Raw genomic sequence first — 25,854 nt, 5'->3', positions numbered from 1 at the left:
AGAAGTTTTTCACCCTTCGTCTGTGCGCACACTGTTTAAATAGAGTCCAGCTGATGAGGGACAGGTGAAGGCGATCAGCCCATGATGAGCTTTGAGCCAGCGCTCCACAGATCACAACGTGTAAATAGGAAAATGTTTGCATTATTTCGTCACTTATTGGGATTACTATGCTACCATAATCCATTTACATCCAGTCTTTGTGCTAAGCTAGGCTAACGGTGGGTGCGTCAAATAACACTTACAGAATGCACAGAAATGAAAAAGGTATGTATGGAATTATCTAACTCTGGGGGATACTGTGAATAAGCTAAATTCCTAAAAAGTCAGAGTGTTCCTTTAAAGACAAAACTGTGTAGTAGAATAAAGGACACCCTTCTGGAGAAAATCATTTTTATGCGAGCCATGAAAAATAACATTGAATCTGATGTCATCAGTTTGAACCAACAAAATAGATCAAATCAAATCAAACTTTATTTATAAAGCACTTTAAATCGACCAAAGTGCTGTACAAAATAATATAAACAAAATCAGACTCAGCAACAAAACTTATATAACATAAAATACAGTGTAAAATCAATTAAAAAACAAAACCTATGAAACACAGCCAAACCATAAAATAAATAAAATGTAATCTCCTGGTGTTAAAGCCCAAAGGGAAAAAAAAGGGGTTTTAAAAGAGATTTAAAATGAGTGATCGAAGTGGCCTGTTTTATCGGTTGAGGCAAATGATTCCACAATTTTGGAGCTGCAACAGCAAAGGCGCATTCCCCTCTGAGTTTTTGGCACATGTAGGAACAGTTGATCAGCTGACCTAAGAGAACGAGTGGGTGTGTAAAGATAAAAAAAATAATAATAAAAAATTAAAGCTGCAAGCAGCGATGAACGGGCCCTCGCACCTGGGCTCCCTGCAAGCGAGTGGCTTTAGTAAAAAGGTGAACGGTGAGAAATATGCATTTAAAGTCATAAATATAAGTGGAATATATCAAAGTATATTCCATATATGTGCCAATCTTCAAGTTCAAGTTCAAGTTCAAGTCTGCTTTATTGTCAATTTCCACATGTACAGTACATACATACAGAGAATCCAAATTGCGTTACTCTCAGACCCCGGTGCATACAGTTAACATTAACCTTAAAGCCTAAAAAAATAACTAGATCAAATATGAAATGTAGATACAACTATACAATAAGGGAATTATATAAAAAAAGACATATAATAAAATTAAAAATAAAGTTAAATAAAGCAGCGCAAGGCAAATGACAGATATAGCGCAAATCAATGAAGTGAACAACAGTGCAGTTAAAAGATTTTTTAGTGCAAAAAAAATCACTTATTAAAAATATCTTATTAAGTCTGATTAAAGTGACAAGTGACAAGTGACCAAGAGCAGTTATTTTATTTAACTGACTGATGAGGTAGTGGAATGACGTCAGTTCCATGCTGAATGAGGTAGTGAGCAGGACAATGCTGCACAAGTGACTAGTGCATGCCATCATATAATAATTAGCGTGTGTGTGGGGGGGGGGGGGGGGGGGGGGTTCATACTTCAGTGGTGCCTGGGGAAGAAGAGGGGGGGCAGGTTCGGGAGGGAGTTCAGCTTCCTGACAGCCTGGTGGATGAAGCTGTCCTTTAGTCTGCTGGTCCTGGCCTGGAGACTCCGCAGTCTCCTCCCTGATGGTAGCAGGCTGAAAAAGCTGTGTGATGGGTGAGTGGGATCACCTGTGATGCAGAGGGCTTTGCGGGTGAGACGTGTTCCATAAATGTCCTGGAGGGAGGGGAGAGAGACACCAATGATCTTCTCAGCTGCTCTCACTATGCGTTGCAGAGTCTTTCAGCAGGACGCGTTGCAGGCGCCATACCACACAGTGATGCAGCTCGAAAGAATGCTCTCAATGGTGCCTCTGTAGAAGGTGGGGCTCTGGCTCTCCTCAGTTTGTGGAGGAAGTAGAGACGCTGTTGTGATTTCTTGGCCAGTGCTGCAGTGTTTTCAGTCCAGGAGAGGTCCTCTGTGATGTGCACACCCAGGAACTTGGTGCTGCTCACTCTCTCCACAGCTGCACCGTTGATGGTCAGAGGAACGTGCTGAGTGTGTGCTCTCCTGAAGTCTACAGCAATCTCCTTTGTCTTCTCCACATTCGGAGACAGATTGTTGTCACTGCATCACTTGGCCAGGCGGCTCATCTCACTCCTGTAGTTTGTTTCATCTTTGTTGCTAATGAGACCCACCACAGCCGTGTCATCCGCAAATTTAATGAAGAGGTTGGAGTTGTGTGACGGTGTACAGTCATGGGTCAGCAGAGTGAAGAGGAGGGTGCTCAGCACACATCCTTGGGGGGCCCCAGTGTTCAGTGTGATGGTGCTGGATGTGTTGCTGCCGACCCGTACTGCCTGAGGTCTTCCAGTCAGAAAGTCCAACACCCAGTTGCACAGCGAAGTGTTGAGCCCCAGCTGAATCAGTTTGTAGATGAGCTGTTTTGAGGGATGATCGTGTTGAATGCTGAACTGAAGTCTATGAACAACATTCTGACATATGAGTCCTTTTTGTCCAGATGGGTGAGTGCTGAGTGGACGACAGTGGCAATGGCATCATCGGTCGACCGGTTGGACCTATATACAAACTGGAAGGGGTCCAGGGAGGTGGGAGAGCAGACTTGATGTGGTGCATGACTAGCCGTTCAAAGCACTTCATGAGAATGGGGGTAAGTGCAACAGGACGGTATTCATTGAAGCAGGATGGAAATGGCTTCTTTGGGACTGGGATGATGGTAGTGGTTTTAAAGCATGTGGGAACAACAGCCTGACTCAGTGATATGTTGAAAATGTCTGTGAAGACATAAGTGAGTTCTGCTGCACAGTCTTTCAGTACACTCCCAGGGATGTTGTCAGGACCCGGAGCTTTGCGTGCATTGATCTTCCTGTGGCCAGCAGGTGGCGCTATCATTATTATTGAATATTGGCCTTCAGATGTGTTCAGGCCAGGACTATTATCAAACATGTGAAGTTTGGGGAAGATCGAACGTTTTATGCCTGAGTTACAACAACTTCTCTTGCTGTGGCGAGACATAAAATTTTGTCATGGCGCCATGGACACGCCCTTTAACAAAAACTCAAGATCGCCACAATTTAACATTGCACAGGTCTTTAGATTAGACTGACCACAAAAATACATTAATGTTAAAAAATCTCTAGGAGTAGTTTGTTGCAGCGTAAAATATGTCACTTCCTGTTGCCAGCAGGTGGTGCTATGACTATAACTGAATATGGGCATGTAGATCTGGTAAGGGCAGAAGTCTTATATAACATGCGAAGTTTGGGGCAGATTGGAAATTGTATATCTGAGTTACAGCAACTTCTTTTTTCATGGCGAAACATCAAAATTTGTCAGGCCGCCATGGACACGCCCTTTAACGAAACCTCAAGATCTTCGCAATTTAACATCGCAAAGGCCTTTAGATTACACTGACCAAGTTTGGTGTTGATTTGAATAAATCTCTAGGAGTTCATTAAAGAACAACCCCTGAAAATGGCAAAAACAAAAATTTTGCAGAGAAAATTCTAAATAACTGACTTCCTGTTAGGATTCGGATTTCGTACCAAGAGACTATTTCATAGATATTGGTGTGTTACATGTGCGTACCGATTTTTGTACATGTAGGTGAAACATAGCTCGAGGTGCACTCCGTTGAAAGTGTATACGCACTCCATTGAAAGAGTATAGGTGGCGCTATCGAGTCATTTTGCCACACCCGATGGAATATTGGCCTTCAGATCTGTTTAGGCCAGGACCCTTATCACACATGTGAAGTTTGGGGAAGATCGGACATTTTATGCCTAAGTTATAACATCTTTTATTCCCATGGTGAGACATCAAACTTCGTCACGGCACCATGTACACGCCTTTTAAAAAAAACTCAAGATCTTCACAACTAAACATCACACAGGTCTTAAGATTAGACTGACCACAAAAAAGATATTGATGTCATAACATTTCTAGGAGTAGTTTGTCGCAGTGTAAAATATGTCACTTCATGTTACCAATAGGTTGCGCTATGACTATAACTGAATATGGGCATGTCAATCTGTTCAGGTTCGGAGTCTTATCAAACGTGAAGTTTGGGGCAGATTGGACATTGTATGTCTGAGTTATAGCAACTTCAGTTTTCATGGCGAATCGTCGAAATTCGCCAGGCCGCCACAGACACGCCCTTCAACGAAAACTCAAGATCTTCGCAATTTAACATCGCAAAGGCCATATTTGGTGTTGATATGAAGAAATATCTAGGAGGAGTTTGTTAAAATACAACGCATGGAAATGACCATAATTAAAAATAACTGACTTCCTGTTGGGTTTAGAATTTTGCTCCAAGAGTCTTTTTTGTAGGTATTGGAGTGTTACATATGTGTGCCAATTTTGCGTGCATGTACGTGAAACATAGCCGGAAGGCTGTTGATTTTCTTAGTATAGGTGGCGCTGTCGAGCCATTTTGCCACACCCTCTTCTGAATCCTATATCAGACGAAAATTTTTACCAGGTTTAACGCGTGTGCAAAGTTTCATGACTATTTGATCATGTTTAAGTCCTCAAAAATGTGATTCATTTTGGAGAAGAAGAAGAACCGTAATAATAATAATAAAAAACAGAGCAGATACAATAGGGTTCTCACACCATCGGTGTTTGGGCCCTAATAATTTTATGATTAATCCTAAACTGTACAGGCAGCCAGTGAAGCGAGGCTAAAACGGGGGAAATGTGCTCATATTTACACGTTCCTGACAGATGTGCATATCACGTTTTGTACCATTTGGAGACAAGCTAAAGAAGACTCTCTAACCCCCACATACAGTGTATTAGAGTAATCCAGCCCGCTAGTAATAAAGGCATGGATTACTGTCTCAAATTGTTGTTTTTGTAAAAAGGCTTTATTTTGGCTGGCTGCCTCAGCTGGAAGAAACGTCTTTTGACTACTGCTGTAATCTGACTGTCGAGTTCAAGATCAGCGTCGATTTTAACCCCTAAATTTGTGATAACTGGCTTAGTATACTGGACCAAATCACCCAACTCAAAATTAATGGTCTCAGTATTACCACCAAAAATCATCACTGTAATAATAAAACCTTCATATTCATCCGGAAGAAGGAGGCGGGAACCAGCGGACAATCAAAACGACATTTTAATAATTCAAAATAAACACAAAACAGTGCATCAGCCCCTCACAGACGACTGATGCGCACAAATAAAACCCAAAACATAAAATAAAGCCCAGGCCTGGTCCTCTCTCGTCATTCACTGTCATCGGTCCAGTTTTATATCCCTCCATCTCCTCCGTGGGACTCGAGACAAGCGAGTGTCGCAGCTGTCGCTCATCTCCAATCACTCCACCGGCCTCGCTTCTCGTTCCCACAGCCCTCTGCCCCGCCCTACTCGTCACATACCCCCATCGGCCCTCGCAGGCCGGGGGGTACCCACGAGACTGCGCTCTACTCCCCCCCCCCCCCCTCCCTCCCTCCAGGGGGAACGCTCACGGGGACCTGCGGGAACCTGGGTGTAGGACAGACGAGGCAAGAGAAAAGGAGATGGAAGGAGGAGCGACAGAGACAAGAGAGAGGAGAGAGTAGAAAAAAAAAATTCCGGTTCCCAGATGCACTGCTGCTTGGCCCTGCACCAGCTGGGTGTTCTCCTCCGTGGTGCCTGGCGGTGGCACTGGACGGCCCTCAGCGGACGGCACGACACTCCTCCACCACCTGGTGGACGGCGACGGCCCCTCGGGTTTTGGGCGGCCGGCAGGAATCCCCCGTTCCCTGTTCCTCCGGATTCCTTCACGTAGGCAGCAAGCTCCGGCCCCCTGATGAACGGCGCCGACTCCTCCGCTCCCTCACGGATGGCAGCCGTCCCTCCACATCGCGGGCGGCTGGCAGCGAGCTCACCCATCCCCAGCAACTCACTCCAGCCCACCACCTCGAGCGTCCATGGCGGCACACTCCCTCGCCAGCTCGATGGCACCGCGGATTCACCACAACGGCGAGGGATCTTCAGCAGCATGTCCCTCCTTCTCCCGGGCTTCGGCACCACTGTAATAATAAAACCTTCATATTCATCTGGAAGAAGGAGGCAGGAAACGACGGACAATCAAAATGACATTTTAATCATTCAAAATAAACATAAAAAAGTGCATCAGCCCCTCACGGATGACTGATGCGCACAATAAAACCCAAAACATTCAATAAAGCCCAGGCCTGGTCCTCTCTCGTCCTTCACTGTCGTCGCTCCTGTTTTATATCCCTCCATCTCCTCACTCATCTTCAATCACTCCACCAGCCTCGCTCCTTGTTCCCACGGCCCTCCGCCCCGCCCCACTCGTCACAATCACTTCTTTTTTATTCGCATTAAAACTTAAAAGCATAAAAAATGAATAGCCATCCGGGCTTTTACATCATCAATACACTCCATTAACAGTCTGACAGTGTCATTCTTTTTAAGAGGCATGTAAATCTTAAGCATAACAGTATAAAGACATGCCATGGTTCCAAATAAAGAGAAAAGAGAAGAGGGTCCAAAACTGCGCCCTGAGGGACCCTGCAAGAAAGAGGGGCAGCTCACACAGAGAGTTTGACCTTCCAAATATGACCTGAATCATTCAAGCGCTATGCCCCACCCAATGCTCCGAACGAGAAATCAAAATTTCATGGTCCACAGTATCAAATGCAGCTGTCAAGTCAAGAAGCACAAGAACAACATAGTCACCAGAATCGGTAGCTAAATAAATAGTTTAAAAGAGCAAATACTGTACTGTGTAAAGATTTGAAACCGGATTGGAAAACTTAAAGTATATTGTGGTCTTTCAAAAAAAGCCATTATTTGATTACAGACTATATTTTCAAGGATTTTTGAAAGAAAAGGTAATTTTGAAATAGACCTAAAATTTGCAAGATCTGTAGTATCAAAACCAGGTTTTTTGAGCAGAGCACTACTGTATTAGGGCTGGGTATTGATTCAGATGTTCCAGCTCGGTTCGATTTCGATTCACAAGCTCTCAAATCGATTCGATTTTGTTTCTCGATTCGATTTTTTATACTTGATTCTTAATTCAACTCAATCAATATAGATTTAATACAAATACTATATTAATAAAAAAGAACAGTGAACATAAGTTTACAAGTGGGTAATTAATAAAAATAAATTAAGAGCCACAAACCTGTATATTGAACCTGTATATTAAACTCACTCATAAACAAATTATATATGTATATATGCTGTCGTGTATAACAATTCTGATAAAAAACAGATGAAAATTTAAATATATATATATATATATATATATATATATATATATATATATATATATATATATATATATATATATATATATATATATATACTCATCCTAAAGGATTATTAGGAACACCTGTTCAATTTCTCATTAATGCAATATTTAATCAAACAATCACATGGCAGTTGCTTCAATGCATTAAGGGGTGTGGTCCTGGTCAAGACAATCTCCTGAACTCCAAACTCCAAACTGAATGTCAGAATGGGCAAGAAAGGTGATTTAAGCAATTTTGAGCGTGGTATGGTTGTTGGTGCCAGACAGGCCGGTCTGAGTATTTCACAATCTGCTCAGTTACTGGGATTTTCACACACAACCATTTCTAGGGTTTACAAAGAATGGTGTGAAAAGGGAAAAACATCCAGTATGCGGCCGTCCTGTGGGCGAAAATGCCTTGTTGAGGTCAGAGGAGAATGGGCCGACTGATTCAATGTTGCCTGGTCTGATGAGTCTCAATTTCTGTTGAGACATTCAGATGATAGAGTCAGAATTTGGCGTAAACAAAATGAGAACATGGATCCATCATGCCTTGTTATCACTGTGCAGGCTGGTGCTGGTGGTGTTATGGTTTGGGGGATGTTTTCTTGGCACACTTTAGGCCCCTTAGTGCCAATTGGGCATCTTTTAAATGCCATGGCCTACCTGAGCATTGTTTCTGACCATGTTCATCCCTTTATGACCACCATATACCCATCCTCTGATGGCTACTTCCAGCAGGAAAATACACCATGTCACAAAGCACTAATCATTTCAAATTTGTTTCTTGAACATGAAAATGAGTTCACTGTACTAAAATGGCCCCCACAGTCACCAGATCTCAACCCAATAGAGCATCTTTTGGATGTGGTGGAACGGGGGCTTCATGCCCTGGATGTGCATCCCACAAATCTTCATCAACTGCAAGATGCTATCCTATCAATATGGGCCAGCATTTCTAAAGAATGCTTTCAGCATTCATATATATATATATATATATATATATATATATATATATATATATATATATATATATATATATATATATATATATATATATATATATATATTAGGGGTGTAACGGTTCACAAAATTCACGGTTCGGTTCGATACGATACACTGATGTCACGGTTCGGTTCGGTTCGGTTCGATACGTTTTAGATACAGCAAAATGTAAAAACATCTCAACTTTTCAGAATGCCGCAAGCGCACCGCGGGTCATGTGACAAGAACCAACCAATCAGCTTCATCCTTTCCCGTAACAACGTTGAGAGCTCAGCCAAGATGAAGGATCAGCTGATCATAGTTGTATATGGATTGCAATTTTGAAATAAATTTAGTAGCAGAGCTACTGCAAGCGATTTTTAGAGCTGCAAATCCATTTATCCTTCGCTGAAATTTCCGCGTCTCATGGAGAGAGCACGTCATTGTTGCTTAGCAAAGACAGACGCCTCATGAGCGCTTCTGCCCGAGCGCTTTGGAAAGGAGGAGAAAGACGCGCTTAGCGTTTTCCATGCGTTTTTAGGCACGATATGTGCCTCTTGCCTCTTGACATCACCATTATAGCTTAAAGGGAATCCAAAGTGCACCCAAACACCAGACCTGTTGGTTATTGGAGGATCTTCTCATTTCTAGTCTGTTAAACGCATTGGCTATTTTGCAACGAGCCTTCAGCGCGTACTGAGTGAGCGAGCGCCTGCTGAGTAGCCTAACATAAACATATAAGATGGTGTTTTTTTCTTCTTCGGGAGTGTCAGGGGCGTTGCCTGTTACGTTGTTTGGGTTATTGGGCTACCTTGTTGAACGCATATCATTATATTTCTCTCTCTCTTTTTTTTCTTTTTTTTTCAAATATAATTAAATACTCCAACGAACCGTTCGGTATACATAATGCGTACCGCGTACCGAACCGAAAGCGTCGTACCGAACGGTTCAATACGAATACGCGTATCGTTACACCCCTAATATATATATATATGTGTGTGTGTGTATGTATATATATCAGCGTTAACGTGCTGAGTTAACGTGAGACTCTTATCGGGCAATAAAAAAAATATATCGCTGTTAATCTATTCTCAAAGTTGGGTTGGGAGCTGGGTCTATACTAAGCAAGCTATGATGACTTCCACCTTGATATTTTATATAACCGACTGGCTGAGGTCAGCCTAATAAGATGCTCAGGACAGTTGACGGGCCACTGCTGCGCATCGTCATGAAAGCTTATCTTTTTCACGTGTTTTTAAGCCTTACCGCTTGGCGATTTAAACATTAAAGCATCCAAACACAAGACGCGTAAAAGCTGAAGAGAGTAGCTGGTTACACACTTGTACTCGCGAGCATGAGAGAGAGAGCCGCGTATCACGGACAGCGACACTGAACCGGGCTCTCTTCTGCAAAGTTCTCCTCAAAGTCCCTCCAGCACCTGAACGAACTACCTGGTGACTACCTCTTGAAGCTCATCAAGAGAATGCCAAGAGTGTGCAAAGCAGTAATCAAAGCAAAAGGTGGCTACTTTGAAGAACCTAGAATATGACATGTTTTCAGTTGTTTCACACTTTTTTGTTATGTAAATAATTCCATATATAATTCCACGTGTTAATTCATAGTTTTGATGCCTTCAGTGTGACTCTACAATTTTCATTGTCATGAAAATAAAGAAAACTCTTTGAATGAGAAGGTGTGTCCAAACTTTTGGTCTGTACTATACATATATATATAGCCCCCATCGGATGTCGGCGAGAGCCTCACGGCCACACAAACTTACCGTTTCCATTCTACGGCCTGTGAAGCTTACCCAGCCGATAAAGCGAGCATGAAGTTGCTGTTGGATGCTGGTGAGACCCTGCAAAACCCACGAATTGACGTTGTTGACCTTATGGAAAGTATGTTTATTTATTGTACATGTACTCAATACTTGGTAGGGGCTCCTTTTGCTTTAATTACTGCCTCAATTCGGTGTGGCAGTGACATGATCAGTTTGTGGCACTGCTGAGGTTGTATGGAAGCCCAGGTTTCTTTGACAGTGGCCTTCAGCTAATCTGCATTCTTTTAGTCTCTTTTTTCTAATTTTCCTCTTGACAATGCCCCATAGCATTTCTTTCTTTTGGGGCCCCACACACGCACAGGAAGTGGTATATATTGGTTGATTGATGGCAAAAGGAGGTAAGTAGTGTCTGATATTTTATATTTTAACAGTTTTATTCAAATGTTACACTAATTAAGTTATATAGGGAAGAGAACATGCTTTTCGAGAGTCTTGTGTGCAAGTTAAAAAGTCAGTTAGCAATATTGCAACTAGCGAGCTTTTATTTTGGCAAAGTAATAAAATTACCCTTACGAAAAATAACCATGGTTTTACTATCAAAAAACAAAAACAAAACAAATGGTCGATATAGTTAAATCATGGTATCCACAGATTAACCATGGTTTTCCTACTAACCATAATTTAACCATGGTGTTTGTAGTAAAACTGTAGTTATACAAATGGTACGTTAAAGGGGGGGTGAAATGCTATTTCTTGCATTTTTCTTGAGTTTTTTACACTGTTAAAGAGTTGGATTCCCATGCTAAACATGGACAAAGTTTCAAAAATTGAGTTTTATGTTTGAAGGAGTATTTTTGTTCCAAAGTTTTTTTCGAGTATGGGTCTGTGTGACGTTAGATGGAGCGGAATTTCCTTATATGGGTCCTAAGGGCACTTCTCCCGGAAGAGCGCGCGCTCCCGTAGAGCAGAGCGGAGACATTCACTGATCAGAGTGAGAGACCGAATTGTAACAAAAGAAGTGTGTTTTTGATTGCCAGATCAAGACCCTGCACAGATTACCAAAAAAAAAAAAAAAAAAAAAGGCATTAAGGGACTAGTGGATGGAGTTTATTTTTACAGAGCATCAACAGAGTTGTGCAAGTGTTTTTGTTTGTTCCCTGCATTTCGAAGATGCTTGTTTTACAAACAAGGCCCAGTTTGATGCCGGATTTGCACATTGTTTATTTATTAAGGATAATGCAGTCCCAACGATAAAGGGTCACGATCGTGTGTTGGAACCGCAGGCGGTGAGTAAACCTGCTTCAAATATCTCTGTGTTGTTAACTTAGCTATCGGCGCGTAAGCACATCAAGTAAACAACATGCGATGTTGTCATCAAACTGCAGTTTCCACATGTACAGCTAAAAAAAAAAAAAAAAGACGACATAAAGTGGAACTTAGTCATTTTCCAAAACTGCTAAGCAAATATATACAGATTCAATACATACCACATGGAGACGTCCTGCTGTAGTCGTTGCTGCTGCTGCTCTTGTTAAATTTCAGCCTCTGGATCTGATTCTGGATCATAAATATACGGCTGAATCTGACTGTTAGCCATGGTTTGTTTTGGATGATGGGTTTTTTTCCTCACGGTAATGTCACAGCTTCCAAACGCTCTCAACGCAAAAGCTTACTCGCGCTCGTGATTCTTTAGCTCCGCCCACATGTCACGCCTCCAGGCGCACGTGTTTTTCCGGGAAAAAAACGGTACAGACTATCTTTCTCTTATAAATATAATAAAACTAAAGACTTTTTGGAGTTATGAAGGATGCAGTACTACTCTATAGGTACTCAAGATTAACAGGGAGTTAAAACGAGCATTTCACCCCCCCTTTAATCATTACAGTTAAAAAAAAATGTTACTACACTTTTACTATAATAATACCCCCCCCCATAGCTGCAGTTGTTCCTGGTGTTAATTTCCCCCCACTACCTGTGCTTGGTTTTCAGTTTGGCTGTAAATTTAAAATAGTCCAGTCGGAAGAGTGCATGATCCATCTGAAACATTCCAGTTTGGACTAGTGGAGGTAAAAAGCACCTCTGCTGAAAACATTGCTCAGGTTCCATTTATGAAAATTCTAAGAGGACTAGCCAAACCTAAAGAGACGCATAAGTAGTACTGGCAGGTACAAGGTCAGATTTAAGTCACTGGTCTACACTCGTGTGATTTTGTGACTGACACAGAATCAGATTTCACAATACAGAGGATCTGGCGAGATGATGATTATAGTATGAACCTAAGATTTATTTTTACTTAAATAGTAAATACATACTTTATGTAGTTGAGTAGTATGTAGCATATTTTGTAACGTATTAGATACATCACAAATTATAACAATAAATATATTGTACTTGCTATTAATTAGAAATATGTACATACCAAGGTAAATACTTTTTGTATTAAAACTTCTGTAATGTATATGATATGCATATTCTTTTACTAGTTGTGTATATTTACATTAGATACATTGTATGATATAACAAAGACAATTTTTTCATGAATTATTATAAAAATACTTTTCATTTTCAACTATTATATTGTGTCTGTCAAATTATTTTCAGCAACATTTTATTTAAATAATTTCATTATACAAAATATTAAATTTTACATTACAAAAGTAAAAACACATTTAATGATGGTAGGTATTAAAGGTTATGCACTGCAACTAACTGAAAAGGAATAAAAAAAATTATAAATAAAAAACTACTATCAAATGTAAACACTATAACACTACTATTGTAATAATCACAGTCATTTTTAAAAATCTAATATACTAATATACATTCACTGCTCAAGAAACATCGGTCTCTGATAATAAATCATAAAACAGCAATTATGCCAGATCTGATTAATTCTTCCCGACAAGGTGAGTGGCACAACAGAATTCCAGTTGTGTATTTCCTTGACCCTTTTAATCACCCTTTCCACCAGAAGTCTGAGGTGTGCAGTGGCCTGTGTTTTTTCACAGTCCTGTTTGCTGAACTGCTTGGCACATTTGAAAGGTGGAATGATCTGTCTAGCACCAATACTGGAGAGCATATCTTCAGTAGTGAACCCCTTGTCTGCCACATGACACATCACATCTCCATGCTCAAGCAGGTCCAAAAATGATTTCTTTGTCAGAGATTGAACCGGTGTAAAGCTTGGAGATAAAAGTCACTGCACCATACGGATCTTCCCCAATCAGACCTTTGAATGTGGTAGAGCACTTATAACTGGAGAGTGGAGTTTCAGAGATGTAGGGCTTTCACAGCAGATTTCTGTACAGTCCAGGATGACATGCAGGTTTTGATTGAACAAACGGTAATTCTCTGGCATGGAGGAGCTTATTTGTTGCCTGGACATCTAAATGGGTACTGAATCCAGGTAATCGTCCTGCTCAGCATAGCCATGCTTACCCAGAAAATGTAAGCGATAACTTGATTGACTAAAACAAACAAATATAGATTTAATTATAAGACAGAACCATTGTTTTTACAAAATCTTTAAATTCAACAACTAGTTAGACTCATACATTTATGTTATAATTAGACCACGATTTTAATCTAATAGCTAGAAAGAATTTGCTTTACCCAGACGTAAAGTGACCATGGTTTTATTATAGTAAAAGTGTTGTAACATGTTTTTTTTTGTGTGTGTAATGATTAATGTACCATTTGTATAACCACAGTTTCACTATAAACACCATGGTTAAACTATGGTTAGTGTAGCAAAACCATGGTTAATCTGTGGATACCATGATTTAACTAATGTGTTTTTTTTTTTTTTTTTTTTTTTATTATTATTTTTTATAGTAAACCATGGTTATTTTTCTTAAGGGTAATTTTACTACTTTGCCAAAATAAAAGCTCGCTAGTTACAATATGGCTAACTAACTTTTTAAACGTGCACACAAGACTCTCGAAAAACATGTTCTCTTCCCTATATAACTTAATTAGTGTAACATTTGAATAAAAGTGTTAAAATATAAAATATCAGATGCTGCTTACCTCCTTTTGCCATCAATCAACCATTATCTACCACTTCCTGTGAATGGCGTGCGTGTGACATCACATGGGGCGGGGCAACGTGATACTTTAATCTGATGACTTTTTGTCTGAGTCCGTTTCGTCTGATGACTTTTTGTCTAAATCCATTTAGTCTGATGCCTTTTTGTCTGAGTCCGTTTCGTCTGATACCTAACGTTAATTGTATGAGACCTGACGTCGTTTTTCCTGAGACCTGAGGCTTTTCAGTCAGAGGTGCGATGCCGTTTTGACTGAAGCCTTTTAGTCTGAGGCATGACGCCTTTTCATTTAATGACTGATTCAACTCATCAGCTCATTAACCCATGTGATAATGAGCTGATGAGTTGAATCAGATGTGTTTAATTAGGGAGACAAAGAAAACGTGCAGTGTTGGGGGTACTCCAGGACAGGTTTGGGAACCACTGGGTTAAACCATTAAACCTAAAACGGTGTTGCTGTATTTTTTACGCTATAAAACCACTAAACAAAATTTATTTTTTACGGTATAATTCTGGCAACCATAGCTGCTGTTTTTTAACCATATATTTTACGGAATATTTTTTACAGTGTAGTTAATACAGTCATACGTACAGTTGACCTTCATAGTACTAAAATATGTTATATTATACAAATAATAATTGTATTATATATTATACAATTTTAATATATTTAATTTTAATATTTTTCTTTCATTTAAAGTTGTTTTATTTTGTTATAAAACATTAAGTATCCCAGAATGGTACAATAACATAGAAAACTAGAATTAAAAGTTAGTGAACTAACTTTGATGTTGGCTTGGCCATGGGGCAAAAGAGCCACAGTACTTGTGCGCCCAACATACTTGAGCTGCCCCGCTACAAAAAAATAAAATAAATAATAATAATAAATACAGCTGTAACAGTTTTTTTCCATGGTGCCTTGCTGTTTTCTTTTCTAATAAAAAGCCTAGGCTATGATAACAGCTACGACAGGGTTTTCTAGCCGGATGCGAAATAAGTCATGCATATTTTTCTCTAATAAAAAAATTATAAATATTTATTATTTTTTTGAATAATAGTATATAGTACTATAGTAAATTGTATACATTGTAGTATATTGAATATAGTAATGATGCAAAAACTATAATCTCCTAAATACCATTCAATCTGATCTTATTTTAATAGTACTGACAACATATTTCTTTGCTGTCTTCTGTTCTAATAAAAAGCCTAGCCTATGACAATAGCTTCAGCAGAATTGGCTATTGAACATAAACTGTTGAGAAATAAAATGGAAGTTGATCATGATACTCGATTTGAATATTAAAGTGATATCATTTACCAACTGCTTTGTCTCTGAATAGATCTTGAAGTATTTAGTATTTATCCTGTGGCGCCATCGTGTGGACAACATAAGCAATGTGGCCTTCATTTCCCATTAAAATCTAATTTACTAAAAGCAGCAGGTAAATGCAGTCTCTTTTAAAACCCCTTACCAGTCACCCCCCATTTTTGGCATGGAGACAGAAATGACATACCCAAAATAAAAATGTTTTTGCTCATGATTCTTTCTGATACATACTGTAATCAACATTTGTCCACAAAGCTGACACTTCAAAGTTTACTGTTCAGGAATCAGAATCACTCAGACTGTTATGATAATAGAGATATATATAAGCTCAAACATAAAAACAAAAATAAAAATATTAAAAACATATTTTTTAAATGTATTTAAAAAATTGTTGATGTAGGATGTAGGCCATGTCATGTGTGTTTTTAGAGAAGGCTAATCAAATTGATTTATGGCACTTGTCATCTCTGTAAAATCTCACATGCAAACATTCCTGTTCTCCTATGCGTGTTGGCTTTGAAAACTCCCCGTTTCATGATTATATTGTTCTCACCAAATGAGTCTTTCGAACCTCCGCCAGGTATGAAACATTATCCGCATTATTCTTTTATCATTATTCTTTTGCTTTTATTACACCTTTATCAGCCTTTGTTGTGGTTATTTAAAGCTTTACAGTCCACTAAACTGCTATCTCACTTATTCTCAATATGCATTTAGCACTTATTTATCAAAAGTCTTACTATAAAAATTATTGTGACAGAAATGCATTATGAAGAAATGCACCTGCTATTAGTAGCATTAGAGCTAACGTTAGCATCAAGCTACATCAGCCAATTTATTAAATTATTAGTACACTTTTACTAAAAAAGTGTTTGTAATAACTTCATTTAACGTTAGCGATCGGGGGTGGAATTTGGTCGTTTACTATTGTAAAAATATACTATTTGTAGCCTTTTTCATCGCTGCACAAGTTAGCATTTCCGATGTACATTTTCGATTTTTTTATAAAAAACGCCCCAGATCTCAAGAAAATCTCATACCAAGTTTTACTAACGTAATCGCGGGTTTATTATTCGAATATTTAGTGTGTACAGAGGTGTTTCAGTGTTATGGTAAGATATGAACCAGGAAGTTTACAGGAAGCATGTGACACGGATATGACACTCTAAGACTGACATGGTGAAGGACCAATCGGGAGAGGCTGGGAGAGGCTGTTGATCATCAGATCACGTAAATCAGAGGAAAATGAATAGAAATGACGATTCTGTCTGAAGAAATATGAAGTAAACATCAGTAAATATATCCATATATCTCCGCAGATATGCATCTTTGGTCTATAAATCCTTATTGACGCTGTTCAGTGAGTCTATGTGAACACAAATAAACCGCTGCTGACGTAACTGAATATGAATGAATGGTGAATTTCTATTCAAAATGTGGCATAATACGGATTTATTATTTTGCACTCCTGACATAAATTACTAAATAACTGTCACTGCAACAACGTTTTATCAAAATTTTCGTCAAATATCGAAGCTTGAGTCTATTATTTTCCTTCCAGTATTCATAAGCTGTATCATGCTGTCAAATGGGCTGCTCATGAAGCGCTCATTTCTCTCTCGTCTTTCTCTCGGTTCTTTGGCCTGAGACATAATTTATTAATGAGATCCGATCCGGTAATAATAACATATGTTGGTTTAGCTTGGCAGTGTTAATGAAATGTGTATTTATTTATCCGCTATCTCTCCCCGATTTCTCCCTCGATGTCAAATGATATTTCGTTTTGCACGGCTCAACAAACACCTGGATTTTGCTCTTGTTTTGTTCTAATGAGTGGATTGTGTGCATTAATATTTTAAGAAGCTCTTAAAAAATATATAAATGACTTTACCATGTTGTGACGATGGATAGCAATTGATGTGACATTCAGCCTGACAGATAAAATCTCACAAGCACATATAAACACTCATTTTCATGTGTATAATATATTCTTCTAATTGTTTTGTGCCGTTTCGCTTCAGTGTTTTAACGTGAAAGGCTGTGAATTCTCTTATGTGGACTTCAAGTGTTCAGAGAAATACATCGCGAGCTCGTGGGCAGTTGGCTGCCACGAATATATCATGTTATTACTTTAAACAGTTCAGAAACATCTGAATTTAGCTCTTGGTGTGTTCTAACAAGTGGATTGCGTGCAATCTCCGTTTTAAAAACTAAAAAAACTAAACTAGAAAAAAAAGTTTGTTGAGACAAACTTTAAGTTGGCTTGAGAAAGCCTGACCAGAAAGTTTGAAGAAGTTTAAAGAAGTTAGAAGTTTATAGTTTAAAATAAGATTGGTAGATTTGTTGAAAGAAAGAAAGATATAGTAGTTAGAAAGAATGACAGATAGATTAGTTAGAAAGAATGATGTAGATTAGATCAAATGAAAGAATAGATTAGTTTGACAGAAAGAATGCATACGACTAACATGTTTCTAGCATGATTAGCAAATTACTAGCATGTTGTTAGCATGACTAGCATGTCGCTACCATGTTTTTAGCATGACTAGCATGTTGCTAGCATGTTTCTAGCATGATTAGCATGTTGATAGCATGTTTCTAGCATTATTAACATTGTGCTAGCATTTTGTTAACATGTTTCTAGCATGATTAGTATGCGACTAGCATGTTGCTAGCAAGTTGCTAGCATGATTAACATGCAACTAGCGTGTTGTTAACATGATTTTACCATGATTAGCATTGTTGCTATCATATTTCTAGCATGATTTGCATATTGTTAACAAGTCGCTTGCATGTTTCTAGCATGACTAGCATGCGACTAGCATGTTGCTAGCATGATTAGCATGTTGTTAACATGTTTCTAACATGATTAGCATTTTGCTAGCATGACTAGCATGTTGCTAGCATGATTAGCATGTTGTTAGCAGGTTTCTAACATGATTAGCATGGGACTAGCATGCTGCTAGCTTGATTTTACCATGATTAGCATGTTACTAGCATCATGTTGCTAGCATGTTTCTAGCATGATTAGCATGTTGCTAGCATGTTGTTAACATGTTTCTAGCATGATTACCATGCGACTAGCATGTTGCTAACATTATTTTACCGTGATTAGCATTTTTGCTAGCATATTTCTAGCATGATTAGCATATTGCTAGCATGTCGCTAGCACGTTTCTAGCATGATTAACATGTTGCTAGCACATGACTAGCATGCGACTAGCATTTAGCTAGCATGATTAGCATGTTTGCTAGCATGATTGTAAGATGATTAACATGTTGCTAGCATGTTTCTAGCATTATAAACATATTGCTAGCATGTCGCTAGCATGTTTCTAACATGATTAGCATGCGACTAGCATGTTGCTAACATGATTAGCATGTTGCTTGGATATTTCTAGCATGACTAGCATGCGACTAGCATGTTGCTAGCATGATTTTAGCATGATTAGCATGTTGCTAGCATGTTTCTAGCATGAATACCATGCGACTAGCATGTTTCTAGCCTGATTTAAAATAGTTTACCACGATTTACCATAGTTTACCATTATTTACCACGATTTACCATAGTTTACCATGATTTACCATGTTCAAGTATGATTTACTATGATTCTAGCATGATTTACCATAGTTTACCACGATTTACCATAGTTTACCATGATTTACCATAGTTTACCATTATTTACCACGATTTACCAGTTTACCATGATTTACTATAGTTTACCACGATTTACCATGTTCAAGTATGATTTACTGATTCTAGCATGATTTATCATAGTTTACCATGATAGATAGATAGATAGATAGATAGATAGATAGATAGATTAGCATCAAAGCTTGATTGAGTCTAATGGGATTTGGAGTTTGGGTCATCTGAACATCCTGTCAATGAAAGTCTATGGGCATTTTTATGATTTTTAATATTAATTTTTTAAGAAAACCGTAACTAAAACCAGTCTGAAAAGATATAGCACACCAAGTCAGAACAGTATGAAGGTCTGACCCGAGTTTGGAGTATGTAGCTTGAACGGTCTAGGAGTTAGTGTCCAAAAATTTTCCGGCCAGAAAAAAGAGAAGAAGAAGAATAAGAAGAAGAAGAAGAAGAAGAAGAAGAAGAAGAAGAAGAAGTTTAAATAGGATTTCAGTAAGTTGGCTTTCTCAAGCCAACTTAATGAGTTGTTTGGTGTAGTTTTTGAAAAGTGATTTCTGTTAAATAAAATATCTCTTTTTGAAGTGGACATTGAGCTTTGTCATTTTGCAGTTATTTTTATGCTCAAACAGCAACATTGCAGACTAACTAAAGTTGAAAAAATTAAAAGGAATTTCTAGGGCCCCTTTAACAATCAACTCGCCAGGGAGGCAGGAGATGGACCAGTCTCCTGGCATGATTGCTATCTGGAGCTCAAAAGAGTGGAGGCCCAGCTTCAAAAATAGAAGAGGTACTTAAACGCTCAAATCGAGAGGGGCGTGCTCATATAAAACCCAAGGGCACTGCTAAGCTTGATTCACAAGGAGAGTGGCTCAGCAGGGAGGCACTTCTCAGCTAGACCAGAAGGAGGTGCTAGATTAGAAGGGGTAACCCAGCAGGGCCCAATAAGAGACAGTCCAGTGGTGCAGCTGGACATGGTCTTATGCTCTTTAACTCAATAGAGGGCCTGGGTCCCTTATATTATCATCATTAACATTAATGAATGATTGACCTACTTCTTTACATTATATATATATATAGCTTTAAATAAATTAAATTTTAAAATATATTTAACAGGAAAACACTATTTTCCCGTGTATTATGCATATTATTATTTTTACTGTATTTTTATATATATATATATATTTTTTTTCAATTATTTGACCGCCAGTGTACAAAATAAAAATATTTGAAATAGCAACATTTTTATTATAGCAACTTTTATTTATCATATTTAATTATGGCCAGTACACCCATCTCCTTGAACAATGCATCCATGAGACATTCAGCATGTAACAAAAATATTTAATTGAACAAATATTTGAAAGATTGATTGAGGATAGTGAATGTTTTAAAGGACGACTTCTACAGCACACCCCTCCTTGCTTACCTCTTTTCCACTTTAAGTAGGGTGTTAATATTTTGTCAGATGGGATGAGGATACATGGGCTTATTTGACAGTGGATAAAGTTACAAAGAAGTAAAGTTTATCCTGGTGTGGCAGGGTAGTTTGATCCTCCCTGTATTGATGTTAGAATATTGTTAGCCTATCAGCAGGCATAGGTGGGTTTATAAAGGGCTGTGTCAGTCAGATGTGTCACTCTTAGGTGCACCCCCCCTCCTCCCTTTTTTTTCTGATACTGGTGTTCGACATTGATGTCTGTTTGTTAGCGGTGTGGCTAATGACAACTTCCACAAAATTTTGAGGTGAAAATGGGTAGAGGACGATTTAATATTAATCCAATTCACAATTCATTTCAGTTCATGTCTCATAATTTTTTTTTTTTTGTTGTTGTTGTTGTTAGTATTTTAACAGCTGTAATACGGTAACATGTTGCTGAAGTTAGAAAGTGCTGCTTTTCTGTCACAAAAGTGCTGAATCTGTGAGAAAGGTATGTAACTTGAAGTGGGCGTAACTTGACAAAAGAGGCGTAACTTGAAGTTGTTCAAATCAGAACCTCGCGAGATGTCAAAACGAGATTTTGTCGGGATGCGTTCAAAACCGCATACCCTTTAATTAGGCACTTAAGAATGCCTGAAATAGTACTTATTTCAATAAGTACTAATTTAACGAGCGCTAAAAGAGTAAATACTCTACAGCCTAAATGCGTATGCATGAAGTATGAATGCAATTTGTATATCATCATCCGCTATATTGATCATGTTAACCTACAAAGTTAAAACAAGCACAAAACCTTAAAAGATATAAGTGACAGGTTTAATTAATGTATTTGTAAGTATCTTGATAATGAATAATATTGCCCATGTTGTGGTCTTGTTGCAGAAATGGCTGCCTTTTTATTTTGTGATTGTAGTATAGCCAATACTGTTGATTTTTTTTTTATATATATATTTTTATCCAAGGTCTTATCCTTAAAGTATTTTTTTATAATTAGAAAATCCAAAATCATTATCTCTTGAATATTATTTTCAATTATTTTACGTGAAAAAAATATTTTCTTGATAGTATCTCATACTATGATGAACACATGATTTTTTTTATTTAATGTTTTATGGCATTATGATTGTTTATTGTTAGATACAACCGTATTACCATGATCTTTTATGTTATAATTTGGCAATAAATAATAAAAAAAGAAGGTGATTTACACTAACTCACAGCGACTGCAATATCTGCACAAAGGGCACTTCGATCAGCTGCTTGAAGATCTCAGCTTTGGAGAAGACTGTTGATTTGATACTCTAAAAATGTAAGAATTAGTACTCGAAAATTAACATAAACCCATAATGAATTGTATCTTTTGCCCACACCAACACTTACATGCAATAATAATGATAAATGACAACCAATAATTATATAATTTTTTTTCTTAAAATTACATTTTAGTAAAATAAGCTAAATGTATTTTCTTTTGTGACATAGCTATACATGATTATATAATAGTTAAACAAATGCAGTCGATGTGAATACATCAATTTTCAGTCAAGCAATTAATACATGAATGGATAAAATATTTATATTTTATTTACTGACAAGAAAAAAAACACTGTCATGTCTTGGAGGGAGAATTGTCATGCGTCTTGTTTGGTGATCTGTCTAACGTGGAGTACTTCGACCTGAGGGAAGTGTTCAGTAAGTCCCGGGCTGCTTCTCTTCCTCCGCATCGTCCCTATGATTGTGCCATAGAGTTATTGCCAGGTACGTCTCCACCTAAGGGCGGGCTATACTCACTTTCTGCTCCAGAGAGGGAGGCCATGGAGAAATATATTTCTGATTCTCTAGCAGCCAAACTCATCCGCCCTTCCTCTTCTCCTGCAGGGGCGGGATTCTTCTTTGTGGGTTAGAAGGATGGTACCCTGCATCCTTGTATTGACTATCTTGGGCTGAACAACATCACGGTAAAGAACACCTATCCCTTGCCGTTGATGTTTTCAGCTTTCAAGAGACTGCAGGGAGCCTCCTTATTCACAAAGTTGGACCTTCGGAACGCCTATCATTTGGTCCTCATCAGGGAGGGAGTTGAGTGGAAGACTGCTTTTAACACCCCCAGGGGGCATTTTGAATACTTGGTCATGCCTTTCGGCCAGTCCAACTCCCCTGCTCTTCCAGGCACTAGTTAACGACATGCTGAGAGACATGGTCGATCAATTTCTATATGTTTATCTGGATGGCATATTGATATTTTCTTCATCTCTCCAGGAACACGTTCAGCACATCAGGCAAGTGCTTCAGAGTGCTTCAGAGAATGGGCTTTTTGTCAAGGCGGAGAAATGGGTTTTTCATGCACAGTCTGTCCCCTTTCTAGGATTTATCGTGTCATCTGAGGGGATGCTCATGGATCCCAACAAGATTCAGGCAGTGGTAAATTAGCCAACTCCAGATTCCCGCAAGGCCCTGCAGAGGTTTCTGGGCTTTGCCAATTTTTACCAGCAATTTTTTATTCGCAATTACAGCCAACTAGACGCGCCTCTGACTGCCTTAACCTCCACCATGACAACCTTTAGGTGGTCTAATGCAGCTGAGACTGCATTCACTAAACTTAAGGACTGCTTTGTTTCAGCCCACATTCTTGTCGCCCCTGATTCGTCCCGTCAGTTTGTGGTGGAGGTTGATGCGTCAGAGGTGTGGGTAGGTGCCGTTCTCTCTCAGCACTCCTCCGTGGATGTCAAGGTTCATCCGTGCGCCTGTTTTTCCAATTGTTTGTCATCCGCTGAACGCAATTACAACATTGGTAATAGAGAATTGTTGGCAGTCAAGTTAGCCTTGGAGGAGTGGCGTCATTGGTTGGAGGGTCCGGGGGTACCTTTCATTGTTTGGACCAACCACAAGAATCTTCAATATATCAGATCTGTCAAACGTCTTAACTCTGGGCAGGCTCGGTGGGCACTTTTTTTCGGTTGATTAGATTTTTCCATTTCTTACTGTCCTGGTTCTAAGAACATCAAACCAGATGCCTTATCCCGTATTTTTGACCAATCTGAACACCCGGTATCTCCCGAGTCCATCGTTCCACAGAGGTGTGTGGTTTCAATGCTAACTTGGGAGATCGAATCGAAGGTCCACACGGCCTTACATGGGGTAGTGCCTCTGCCCAGATGTCCACCGGGTAGATTATTCGTGCCAGAGAGGTTACGGTCCAATGTTATTTGTTTGGGTCATTGTTCCAAGGTGGCTTGTCATCCAGGAGTAAGTCGTACCATTTCTCTTATTAAGCAATGGTTCTGGTGGCAATCTATGGCTCGTGACACTCACCAATTTGTATTGGCTTGCTCGGTCTATGCAAGTGGTAAGAGTTCCACCCGACCCCCAGCGGGGCTCCTCAGCCGTTGTCAGTTCCTTCGAGACCCTGGTCACACATTGCGCTAGATTTCGTCACAGGCTCCCTGCCTCCCAGGGTAACACAGTAGTTTTAACCGTGGGGGACAGGTTCTCGAAGGCTACTCATTTCATCCCTCTGCTCAAATTTCCTTCTGCCAGAGAAACAGCGGTTGCTGTCATTGACCACGTTTTTCGTATTCATGGCCTCCCAACGGACGTGGTCTCTGACAGGGGTCCCCAGTTCAAATCCAAATTTTGGAGAGAGTTTTGTCGATTGCCGGGGGGCAAGTGTTAATCTTTCCTCGGGTTTACATCCCCAGAGTAACGGTCAGACGGAGAGGGCCAACCAAGAGTTGGAACAAGGGTTGCAATGTTTGGCATCAGAGAATCCGTCCTCTTGGAGCCAGCAGATCTCTTGGGTTGAGTACACGCATAACTCATTACCATTGTCATCCACGGGCCTATCTCCGTTTGAGTGTAGTTTAGGGTACCAGCCACCTGTTTTTCCCAATTTGGAATCCGAAGTCACGGTCCCCTATGCTCACGAATTCATCCAGAGGTGCAGAGACATCTGGAGAACAGCCAGGGTGACTCTTCTCCAGGTGGGGCTACGCACCAAGGCCCATTCCGATCGCCACCTGTCAAAGCCTCTCGTCTACGTGTCCGTTTGTAGAAAGTTAGCTCCCAAATTTATTGGCTCATTTACTCATATCACCAAAATCCTGCGTACCGGAGAATTCATCCCGTTTTCCATGTTTCCAAAATTAAGCACCTCATTCGTTCTGCTATTAATCCGCCTAACCCGGTTCCCCCACCACCGCGAATCATAGATGGGGAACCAGCTTATTCAATTATTCATATTCTGGACTCAAGGCAGAGGAGACGCAGATCAGTGTTAATTTTGACACGAAATTTTAATTTAGTTTTAGTCTTAGTCTTTTGACTATAATTCTTTTTAGTTTTAGTCAAGTTTTAGTCATTTGATTTGTTTTAATTTTAGTCTTATTTTAGTCGACTAAAATTGCTTGGTATTTTAGTCGACTAAAATTGCTTGGTATTTTAGTCGACTAAAATAAGACTAAAATCAATAACAGATTTACTAGACAATTTTTTACAGCTGGTATAGGAAACAAACTTAACCAAAATATATAAAACACAAATTCAACTTTATTTCAACACAACTGTGTCTTTATTTCGATTCAAAAGCTTTTATGCAGCAACAAACACTCTCATGATAATGTAAACAATAACTAGCTGCCAATTGACCATCAATAAAAGAAACATAGTTAGGTCCAGGACCTTAAAGCTTACAGCTGAGCTGAACAATAAGTGCATACGTTTAAAGTAAATATTTAATAAGTTGGCAGCTAGGTGGATATAAAAAAGTAACAAGATTTTATAAGATATTCATTTGTCTAGCAATAGTGTATGTTTTAAATACCACAATATTGCTAGATTTGTATGTATAATGATAGGATGTGAACATTCATGTTTCACATGACGAATATAGAAATATTTGTGATATTGTCAACAAGTAGAACATTATAAAATATACTAAACATTAGTATTAATCAAATGTATTTATCATGATATTATGTATTAGTATTGTGCTCTCATCTAACTTGAAGAAGGGGCTATTTTACAGTACTTTTCAGTTCGTAATATTTAATGCTACAACATCTACGCACTGCAGTCTTCCAATTTTGCTTAGCCCAATAAACAAAAGAACATCGTTGTGAAATTACATTTGAGAAAATGTCCGGGTGGCTCGTCTGTAAATGTCTTTTCAAATTGGTGGTGTTCTTGCCACGAATGAGCGCTCCGCGTGCTTTACACTTTGTTTTGTTTTGTTCGTCGTCAAACGTGAAGTGAGCTGTGGACATTTTGTCGCTCTTTTAGACATCACCTCTTCGAATGCCGTCTTCCCGGGAGCTCATTTAAAAACTGA

Source organism: Carassius gibelio, chromosome B7, assembly GCF_023724105.1.
Source record: "Carassius gibelio isolate Cgi1373 ecotype wild population from Czech Republic chromosome B7, carGib1.2-hapl.c, whole genome shotgun sequence".
Taxonomy (NCBI): Eukaryota; Metazoa; Chordata; class Actinopteri; order Cypriniformes; family Cyprinidae; genus Carassius; species Carassius gibelio.
Note: the sequence above shows the minus strand (reverse complement) of the source record.